This window comes from Delphinapterus leucas, chromosome 18 (assembly GCF_059928025.1).
Source record: "Delphinapterus leucas isolate spDelLeu-1000000601 "Yukka" chromosome 18, BTC_Dleu_Yukka2, whole genome shotgun sequence".
In the NCBI taxonomy this organism is placed as follows: domain Eukaryota; kingdom Metazoa; phylum Chordata; class Mammalia; order Artiodactyla; family Monodontidae; genus Delphinapterus; species Delphinapterus leucas.
In genome coordinates this window covers 73673257-73682745 of record NC_143146.1, presented here as the reverse complement: position 1 = coordinate 73682745, position 9489 = coordinate 73673257, and positions in this window count along the sequence as shown.

Sequence of the window (9489 nt, the reverse complement as noted above, 5' to 3'; positions counted from 1 at the left end):
CACGTCAAATTTGTTCGTAAAATTTGTATTTTTCTTACCGATTTTGTCTGCTTAGTTTATCAGTTATTGACATACATGTTTAAAGTTTCTCATTTTGATTGTGGATTTGTCTATTTTCTCCTTTTAGTTTTGACAATTTTCATTACACGTTTTGAGTATATGTTATATGCATACAAATTTGGAATTGTTAAATCTTATTTATTTTTTTTGGCCATGCCACATGGCTTACAGGATCTTCGTTCCCCAAGCAGGGATTGAACCCATACCTCGGCAGTGAAAACGCAGAGTCCTAACCACTGGACCAACCACCAGAGAATTCCCTGGAGTTGTTAAATCTTATTGGTGACTTTAACTTATCAATATGAAATGTCCTTCTTTATCTCTAGAAGTTGACTGTGTTTGTGTTATATACATTTTACCATCCTTTTACTTTCAATTTTTTTGATTGAAAGTACATGAAAGAACACATACTTTGGTAATAGGGTACAAAGTTGTATATTTGGCTAAAAACCAAGCCAGTTGATTATATTATTAATATATTAATATCCTTGTTTTTTTGTCCACTTATGTGTTAGATTATTTTTTTAATTAATTTATTTTTATTTATTTTTTGGCTGTGTTGGGTCTTTGTTGCTGTGCGTGGGCTTTCTCTAGTTGTGGCGAGTGGGGGCTACTCTTTGTTGTGGTGCACGGGCTTCTCACAACAGTGGCTTCTCTTGTTGCAGAGCACAGGCTCTAGGCACGCGGGCTTCAGTAGTTGTGGCATGCGGGCTCAGTACTTGTGGCATACAGGCTCAGTAGTTGTGGCTCATTAGCTCTAGAGCACAGGCTCAGCAGTTGTGGTGCACAGGCTTAGGTGCTCCGCAGCACATGGGATCTTCCAGGACCAGGGCTCAAACCCATGTCCTCTGCATTGGGAGGCGGATTCTTAACCACTGCACCACCAGGGAAACCCTATGTGTTAAATTCTGAAGAGGTTTATTAAACTTTACTATTATAATTGTCTGTGTGCGTGTATGTGATTTTAACCAAGTTCTTGTATTGTTAGGTGCTTTTGGATTTTTGTATTCAATATTTACTTGGTGCCTAGAAGTTTAAGATTATTATTATTTTGTGGAGTTTACCTCCTCTTATCTTTACATAATATTCCTCTTTTTCACAATGCTTTGGCCTTAATTTTTCTATACTTGATATTAGTAGTCTCATTCTTGTTTTCTTTTTGCTTGCATTTAGGCAAACATCAAAACTAAATAAACTGTTGTACCCAGATCCTTGCTATGTACTAGGTAATGTGAGGGGGTTAACAGTATGTGCCAAAGACAGTTTCTTGCTTCCAGGAGCTTCATTTTAATTTTACTAATGGCATATCTCATTAAGATTCTTGGTTTAATACATATATTTTTCAGCACATCTCCTAATTTAAAGCTTTTCATCGAAGAGTATAAACTAAAAAGTTGCACTGAAACAGGTATCTAATCTTTGATATAGTAAAATCAATTATTAATATAGAACTATCAGCTTTAAAATTATAATAATGGACATATTATGCATCGTAGAAATATTAAAGTGGTTTTCCAGAGTAGGAGTGCTTGCTTAACCAACAGAAATGGTGGCAGTGGGCTTAACTAAGTTGAAGGAACTTCTGTAAGGCTGGTGGTAGCTGTATGGGATGATAACAATGGTATACTTGATTATTGGGGTTATTTCCAAGGTACAATTAATATTAAAATTGTATTTGATTTTAATGTATTGCACAGGAATGCAATAAGAATGTGTCTTTAAGTCCCTTCAAAACTTGTGAAGAAAAGTAGCAAATTGCTTTTACTACCACAAAGACCCAAAAATCTATAAGATGCATACAAGTATATATGTATGATGACAGTGATGAAAGACTATCTCTTCTAGTAGAGTGTCACGGACACACTAAAAAATCTTGCAACGTACCAGTTATTTGTAGCTGCCACAAATGGGAAGGCTTTTTTTTTTTAAAGCCTTTACTGAATTTGTTACAATATTGCTTCTGCTTTATGTTTTGTTCTTTTGGCCGCAAGGCATGCGGGATCTTAGCTCCCCAACCAGGGATTGAATCCACACCCCCCCGCATTGGAAGGCGAAGCCTTAACCACTGGACCACCAGGGATGTCCCCAAGGCTTTTGTTTTTAGTGCACCAAAAATCTGTCAGAACAAGATTAGCACTAGGCAGTTGCTAATAACGTTGTATAGAATTACAGAGCAGAACTTGGAGCATAAGATGACATACGACTTTACAGATATATATAAAGGCAGTAAATTTCATTTCTGGGATTCAGAAATAGTTCTAACTTATCCATGTGTAGTTCCCACTCTAGATTGTCTCGAGGGAGAATTTTTTAAACTCGGGCTGCTATCACTAATACAATCACTAACTGCTCACAAAATACGACACCCCCCCCATTATTGGTACTTAATACAAATTAAAATTAGCTTCTAGCAAATCTGCTGCTGGGGTAGTGTCGCTGGAGGCCACCCAGACAAAATATAATTCTCACAGTATATCCCAGAGCAAATATAATTGATGGATTATTTGTAGTGTTGAACGTAATCTTTATTGGCATGAAAATGACTTAGAATTGACTGAAGATTTACTATTAGTAAAGGGTGCTCAAGTATGAAGGGTTCTTTAGCCTTAATATGGGTAGGCAGTTGCCTACAAAATGTGTTTTTAGGGGACATGAAATATGTGAAAAATAAGACTCTTAGACAATTTTTAAAAAGCAAAGATGACCATATAATCAAATCAGTACTTTCCTTTTAGAACACTTATTATAGTTATGTGGGAAGATTACACATTTACATTGTAATGCTGCCATTTTTTTTTTTTTTTCTGGTACGCGGGCCTCTCACTGTTGCGGCCTCTCCCGTTGCGGAGCACAGGCTCCGGACGCGCAGGCTCAGCGGCCACGGCTCACGGGCCCAGCCGCCCCCGCGGCATGTGGGATCCTCCTAGACCGGGGCACGAACCCGCGTCCCCTGCATCGGCAGGCGGACTCTCAACCACTGCGCCACCAGGGAAGCCCTGCTGCCACTGCTTTTATGAAATTATTTTCAGCATCAGCTTTTGAACCACACAAGAACACTGGCTTTATTTATATAGACATCATTATCTTTAATCACAAATGACATGGCTTGGCTCAGTAATTTTTATCATTTCCCATTACTGGCTCTGATAACTTTGGGTCATTTCCAAAAATCAAATCTTCCCTTAAAAATGAAGAATTACTACTATGAGGATATTTTTAGAAATTCGATTAGAGTGCTTACATAAACCTCAAAAACACATTATAATGTAGAGTAAGCCTAGTTTTTGCCAAGATGACTACCTGGAAAGTAATACTCATTTAGATTATCAGGTGAAAGAGAAAAAAAAAAATCTCATTGTTTCATCGTACTTCCCACTTCTTCCATCTAAAACCAGGAAAATTGCTGAATTTGTGAACATTAGTGCTAGAGCACACGGAATCTTGGAGGTTACTCTCCCTCCCTCCCTATTAGTATGCAATTATGGGTTTCAAAATCCTGGACTTGCTTGAGGGATACTTGAACAGAGAATCTAAGGAAATGAAACATGGATTTGATGCATTTCAATGAAGGATGAGGAGGAAATATATTTAATCCTGAGGTGGGATGAAGATAACAGTAAGAACATCCAGAATGAGAGGATACAAACTCGAATGAGATGGTAGCAGTTCAGGAGAAACATCATAGAACAGAGGAGCTCAAAGAGCCTAAGCTGACTTATTTTGGGGCAAGTCATAGAACTTTATCGATCTTTTCAAATTCTCAGAATCCCAGTGTTAACATAACATCCTCATTTTAACTGTTTCACAGGATTTTTGGGAGAAGTGAAAAACATGCCTGGTGGCTTTTGTAGGCTGTGAAACACTGTGGAATTTGAGGCATCATTATAGTACTTGCCAATATCATCATCATGTAAGTAAAGGGATGCACGAGAGAGTGCTGAAAGAAGGAATATTAAAGGTAATAAAAGTTGTCAGAAGTAGAATCCCTTCTATGCAGAAAGGTGGTTAAAATTACTTTGCAAATAAAAATTTTGTTTACTCAGTGGCAGAGAGATTATTTTCACCATGAGGTTCTCATTGTGTCATTCAATTCTCAGGACAGCCCCATAAAGCAGGGATTATTTCCATTTTAAAAATTAGGAAACTGAAGCTAAGCGAGGTTAAGAGATTTGCTAAAAGCCACATGGGTATCATGTAGTAAGAACCAGGTTGCAAACCTCATTTTAATTCCAAATCCAGTGTACCTTTTTGTCTCATTAACATTACATTTTGTGTTCACAACACAAGCTAAAAGCTCAGAGGATATTCCATGCATTGTCTTGAATTGTAATAAATGAATTACTTGAAATGTATTCCACGAGTATTTCTGCAAGTCCTACCATGCAGGCGGCACTGAATGGCAGAGGCAGGAGAAAAAACAAGAGAAAAGGGTGACTGGAAGCCAAGAGAGAGAGGAGTGCTGCGAAAAGGGTGAATGCTGCTGAATATTCTAGAGGAAATATAAAAGAGCTGAAAAGTACGTAATAAATCTGCTAACTAATACCAGCGATGGCTCTGGTAAAAAACAAAAATATTTTAACATAGCAAGGGCAAATGTCAGATTAATCTCGATTAAGAGACGAATGGATGATACAAGTATTAAACTGCCTGTGAAGAGAAGTTGGAGCAAAAGAGGGAGCCCAATGGGAATTTAAAAACTAAAATTTTAATTACATAAGCAGGCATACATTCTTCTTGTAAAATCTGGAACATTACAGATAAAGCTAAAATGCCCTTTGATCACTACTACCAATCCCCATCCTGTTGGCAATTTAATGTTTATCTTTCCAGCTCTTTCTGTACACATTTGTACACATCCTTATAGGATATAATGATTTTTACATAAAAGGTGCTATATTCCACGTATTTACCTGCATCATGCCTTTTTCATTCAACAATAGGTCTTGGGGAATAATGGTGCATATAGGACCATTTATGAACATTTAGGTCATTTCCAATTTCACTGTTATCAACAGCGCCTCAAATGAGCATTGCACGTATGCCTCCTTGGGCACACCAGTGCTTCTTTAGGGGAGATACCAAGAGTGGCACTGTTGGGCCGGAGAGTATGGATATTCAAAAATTGTATAGATATTGCCAAATTGCCCTCCAATGTGGCTGTGTCAGTTAGCCCTCTTACCAGCAGTGTTTGTTTCTGAGACTTTTAAAAACAAGGACAAAAACATTACTGCTTCTGATTACAAGAGGTTCACAATATGAAAGAATAAATGCCTTAAAAAGTATTTCAATGTACATATTCATATCCTAAGAAGAGGGTCAAGAGAGAGAAGACACTGGATGGAGAACGACTAGATTCCTGAGGAAATGCTAGGGCAGGATCACAGCATGAGTGAAAGGATTAGTCCTGGATGGAAGAAGGGCCCCTCTTCTGATGAGGTTTGCCGGTGTCTCCTTTCTATGGCTGTACGGAACAGAAAGCAAGGTACAAGGGTTGCGATGGGGGACTGAAGGAGGTGGACGAATTTTAAAGTATAGGGAAAATGAGAAAGCAGATGACTAGGACAATGTTTCTCAAAGCAAAACGGTTCTGAAAAAAGTGGTAAAAATTTTTCGTAAATTCTGTGTAAATCCTGCTTTTCGTAAATCCTGCTTTTATATGGAGCTTCTGAAAAGTTTTTTGAGGTGCAAGTTTCTTTGATTTATGGACACGATGCTGAGATTCAATCAATACATGAAACTCCCGGCTGTGAAAACAAAATAAAAAAACCCTAAGGGCTATTTTTTCAACCAGCCCTGGGGAAGCTACGTGATAGTCGGATGCCGGTTTCAGAAAGTTTCACCGTTCTTTCCACCCTCTGCTCCTCTTTCCTCCAGAAGGAAGTTGATCCTAGTGAGTTCAGCCCACGCATTAAACAGGAAACAATAAAAAAATGTATAGAATTCATATTTTCCTAAAGGGAACTTAAAAACTTCTGCTACAGGGCTTCCCTGGTGGCGCAGTGGTTGGGCGTCTGCCTGCCGATGCAGGGGACGTGGGTTCGTGCCCCGGTCCGGGAGGATCCCACGTGCCCCAGAGGGGCTGGGCCCGTGAGCCATGGCCGCTGATCCTGCGTGCCCGGAGCCTGTGCTCCGCAACGGGAGAGGCCACAACGGTGAGAGGCCCGCGTACAGCAAAAAAACAAAAAAAACTGCTGCTACATGTTATGTCCAAAACTGGTTTATGCCACATTAACAGAGAATCACAAGTTCGGTTTTGTTCCTTTTTGTATTCAGTTGTATAGTAGTTCCAAATTCAAAACGAGAAAAGCTGTTCTGTATCAAACCTCTAAGCAATAAATGTTCTATTTTAAAAACGGCAGGTTGCCGGTCTAAAAAATTTAAAAATCCTGCTTTTCGATAATTACAACATATCAACATGTTAAAGACTCTGAAAAAGACTTCAAGTTGTTTGAGTTTCTCAAACTTTCTCAATAACAGAACTTTGTCCTTTGTGTAATATCAATTAACATGCTGTTAAACCAGTCTTCCATGAAATATATTTTGAGAAACACTGGACTAGTGAAAATTTAAAGAAACGGCCAACAACAAATGTCCAGCTTGTCTTCACAAAATTAATTTATTGAAAACAAAATGAAACCAAAAATACAGAGAACAATTTAACAAACAACCATGTACTCACTCCATAGAAGGAAAAAGTTACGATTAAATTACAATAAAGTTTATTTATTTATGGCTGTGTTGGGTCTTCGTTGCTGTGCGCGGCAAACAGGGGCTACTCTTCATTGTGGTTTGCGGGCTTCTCATTGCGGCGGCTTCTCCTGTTGCAGAGCACGGGCTCTCGGTGTGTGGGCTTCAGTAGTTGTGGCATGTGGGCTCAGTAGTTGTGGCATGCGGGCTCTAGAGCGCAGGCTCAGTAGTTGTGGCGCATGGGCTTAGCTGCTCCGCGGCATGTGGGATCTTTCCTGACCAGGGCTCGAACCCGTGTCCCCTGCATTGGCAGGCGGATTCTTAACCACTGCGCCACCAGGAAAGCCCCTACAATAAAGTTTTAATGCTTATTTTCTATTATAGAAATAATATATGTTCATGATACAGATTTGGGAAGTAGAGGAAAGATAGGAAGAACCTACTCTGTCATCTTAGCAAAACCACTGTTAATGTTTGAGACAGTTACTTTAATCTTTATTTCTATTAGGCTTTTTATTGTTTACATCATCACAATAAAACAGCACATACAATTCTGTATCATGTTAAATACTTACACTGCATCATAAGCACTGTTGCACAGTTCATGGCTTTTTAATGGCTGCAAAATATTCTCTGTGAATAGTGCACTGTTTAACCTTTCCCTTTGGTTTTAGAATTTAGGTTGTTTGCAACTTTTCTTGTTTGGCTTTCATAAGTCACACTGTAACAAGTACATTGTAGCATAAAATTTGTTATTTATGGCTACCTTCTAGGATTTGTTTGCCAAGTAAAACAAGAATAGTTCAAAGGTGATGTACATTCTCAAGGCTCCTGAGGAAACACTTTTAACTTGCTTTGAGGGTGCAGGATGGGGGGCGGCTGAGGCAGTACCATCAGTGCTGTACTAAAGAGCCTGTTGGCTCTGTTGCCCCGATTCATTTTAGGTTTCATTTTGTTAGCACTGCTCCATTTTTTCCACTGATGGAGATTTTAAATCCTAATCTGTCCCTTATCACACTGCCTGTCTCCACTGGTTTTGCAACAACACACTGCAGATCTGCTATTCTTCATCTAGGCAGTAGAAAACATTGTTTTCATTAAAAATAGGTTAAGGACAGAGTTCCAAGCAGGACAGTAAAGACCATGCTGACATGCGTCAATTTATTAATACTCTTTGGATATTGTTCAAGGAGCTCCAAGGCCAGCTTTATCAACATTTTGATTGACTAATCAAAGAGTACTAAAGTCACCTAACTATAGTAGGATCTTAGCCTATGTTTCTCCATCTTGTTCACAGGGATTTAATAGAAAACTTTGTCAAATGTGGTAATGAAGGATAATTTACTTTATCTTTGGCATTTCTCTCATGATTCTGGTAACTCTTGAGGACGAAGGCTGTATCTTACACATTTCTCATAGCAGAGCCTAGCACAGAACTTGCTTGGTACATAATACACAGTAGATTCTCAATAAAGGTTTGCTGGAATGATATGCTTAATTTGTCGTGAACTTAATGAATCTGTTGTCTCACCACAGACACCACTTTCCTTTCCAAGTCATCCAGAGACACATATGCTTATTTTAGAAATGGTAAAATGCGTGATGGAAAGAGCACATGTTTTGTGGTTAGTAGGCCTGAGTTCAGGTCCTGGCTTTGCAAGGATAAGCTGGTAACTCTGTGTAACTCTAGGCCTTAAGTCTGTTCATCTATAAAATGGTGATAACCCACCTTCTTTACTTTCCTCATAGGGTTCTTATGAGAATCAAAAGGGACATCTGATCATGTTATTAGTTGACTTTTTAAAACCTTGTGATAACTTTCTATTGCCCTCAAGAAAAAATTTAATCCTTTAACATGCTTTTCAAGGATTTCGTGATATGGTCCTCCACCGTCACCATTCTAACAATCTAAGCTCTTTTTCACCTCAAGGCCTTTTGCACAAGCTGTCTGCTTTGCCTGGAAGGCTCCTGTCTGCACTCTTACATGCTGACTACTAGTAGCAGCAATATTTCTAATAGTGATAGCTACAACCTACTGAATTCTTACTAAGCATGGGATACTTTATATGCATTATTAGTTTCTACTTTACCAAGTAGGTAGTATTCTTACCTGGCTTACAGATAAGGCACAGAGAAGTGAAGCAACTTACCTAGAGTAACACAGCTCTTAAGTGTCGCCACTGGGTTACAAACTCAGATCTGTCTGAATTCAAAGCAGATGTTCTCAAGTCCTGCTATTAAGCTATCAGCTTTCTCCAGGAAGCCAACATCTTTAATATCCTCTAATACCTAGTGTGACAAGGTTAGCACCTAAGACACTCATTTGTGATGGCCTGTGTACCATGTGTCTCCCCAAGGAGAGAATAAACAAGCCATCTGAACTCAGACAAGACTGCATTTTGTTTTCTTTTGCTTCCCCAGCTCTGAGCTCAGTTCCTGGTACACGTGATGAGCATTAATAAACATATGTTGAGTAAATATACATGTGGAAATATTTTTAAACAGAAAGACACAATACAATGTTATTACTACTTCGAATTTAGCAAAGGAACGTCACCAGGCTTACCGGTTTGTGGTCTATGGAATCCACTTTCCCCCTTTCTGCAGTGTGGTACACTTGCTTCTATCCGTTCTTCTGTGACCTCTTCTGTTTGCCACAGTTCCTCAAATTCTGCCAACGAACACCCCCCCTTCCAATTGCCTTTTGAGAAGACCTTTTGCAGAGGAGAAAAACTAAAACGT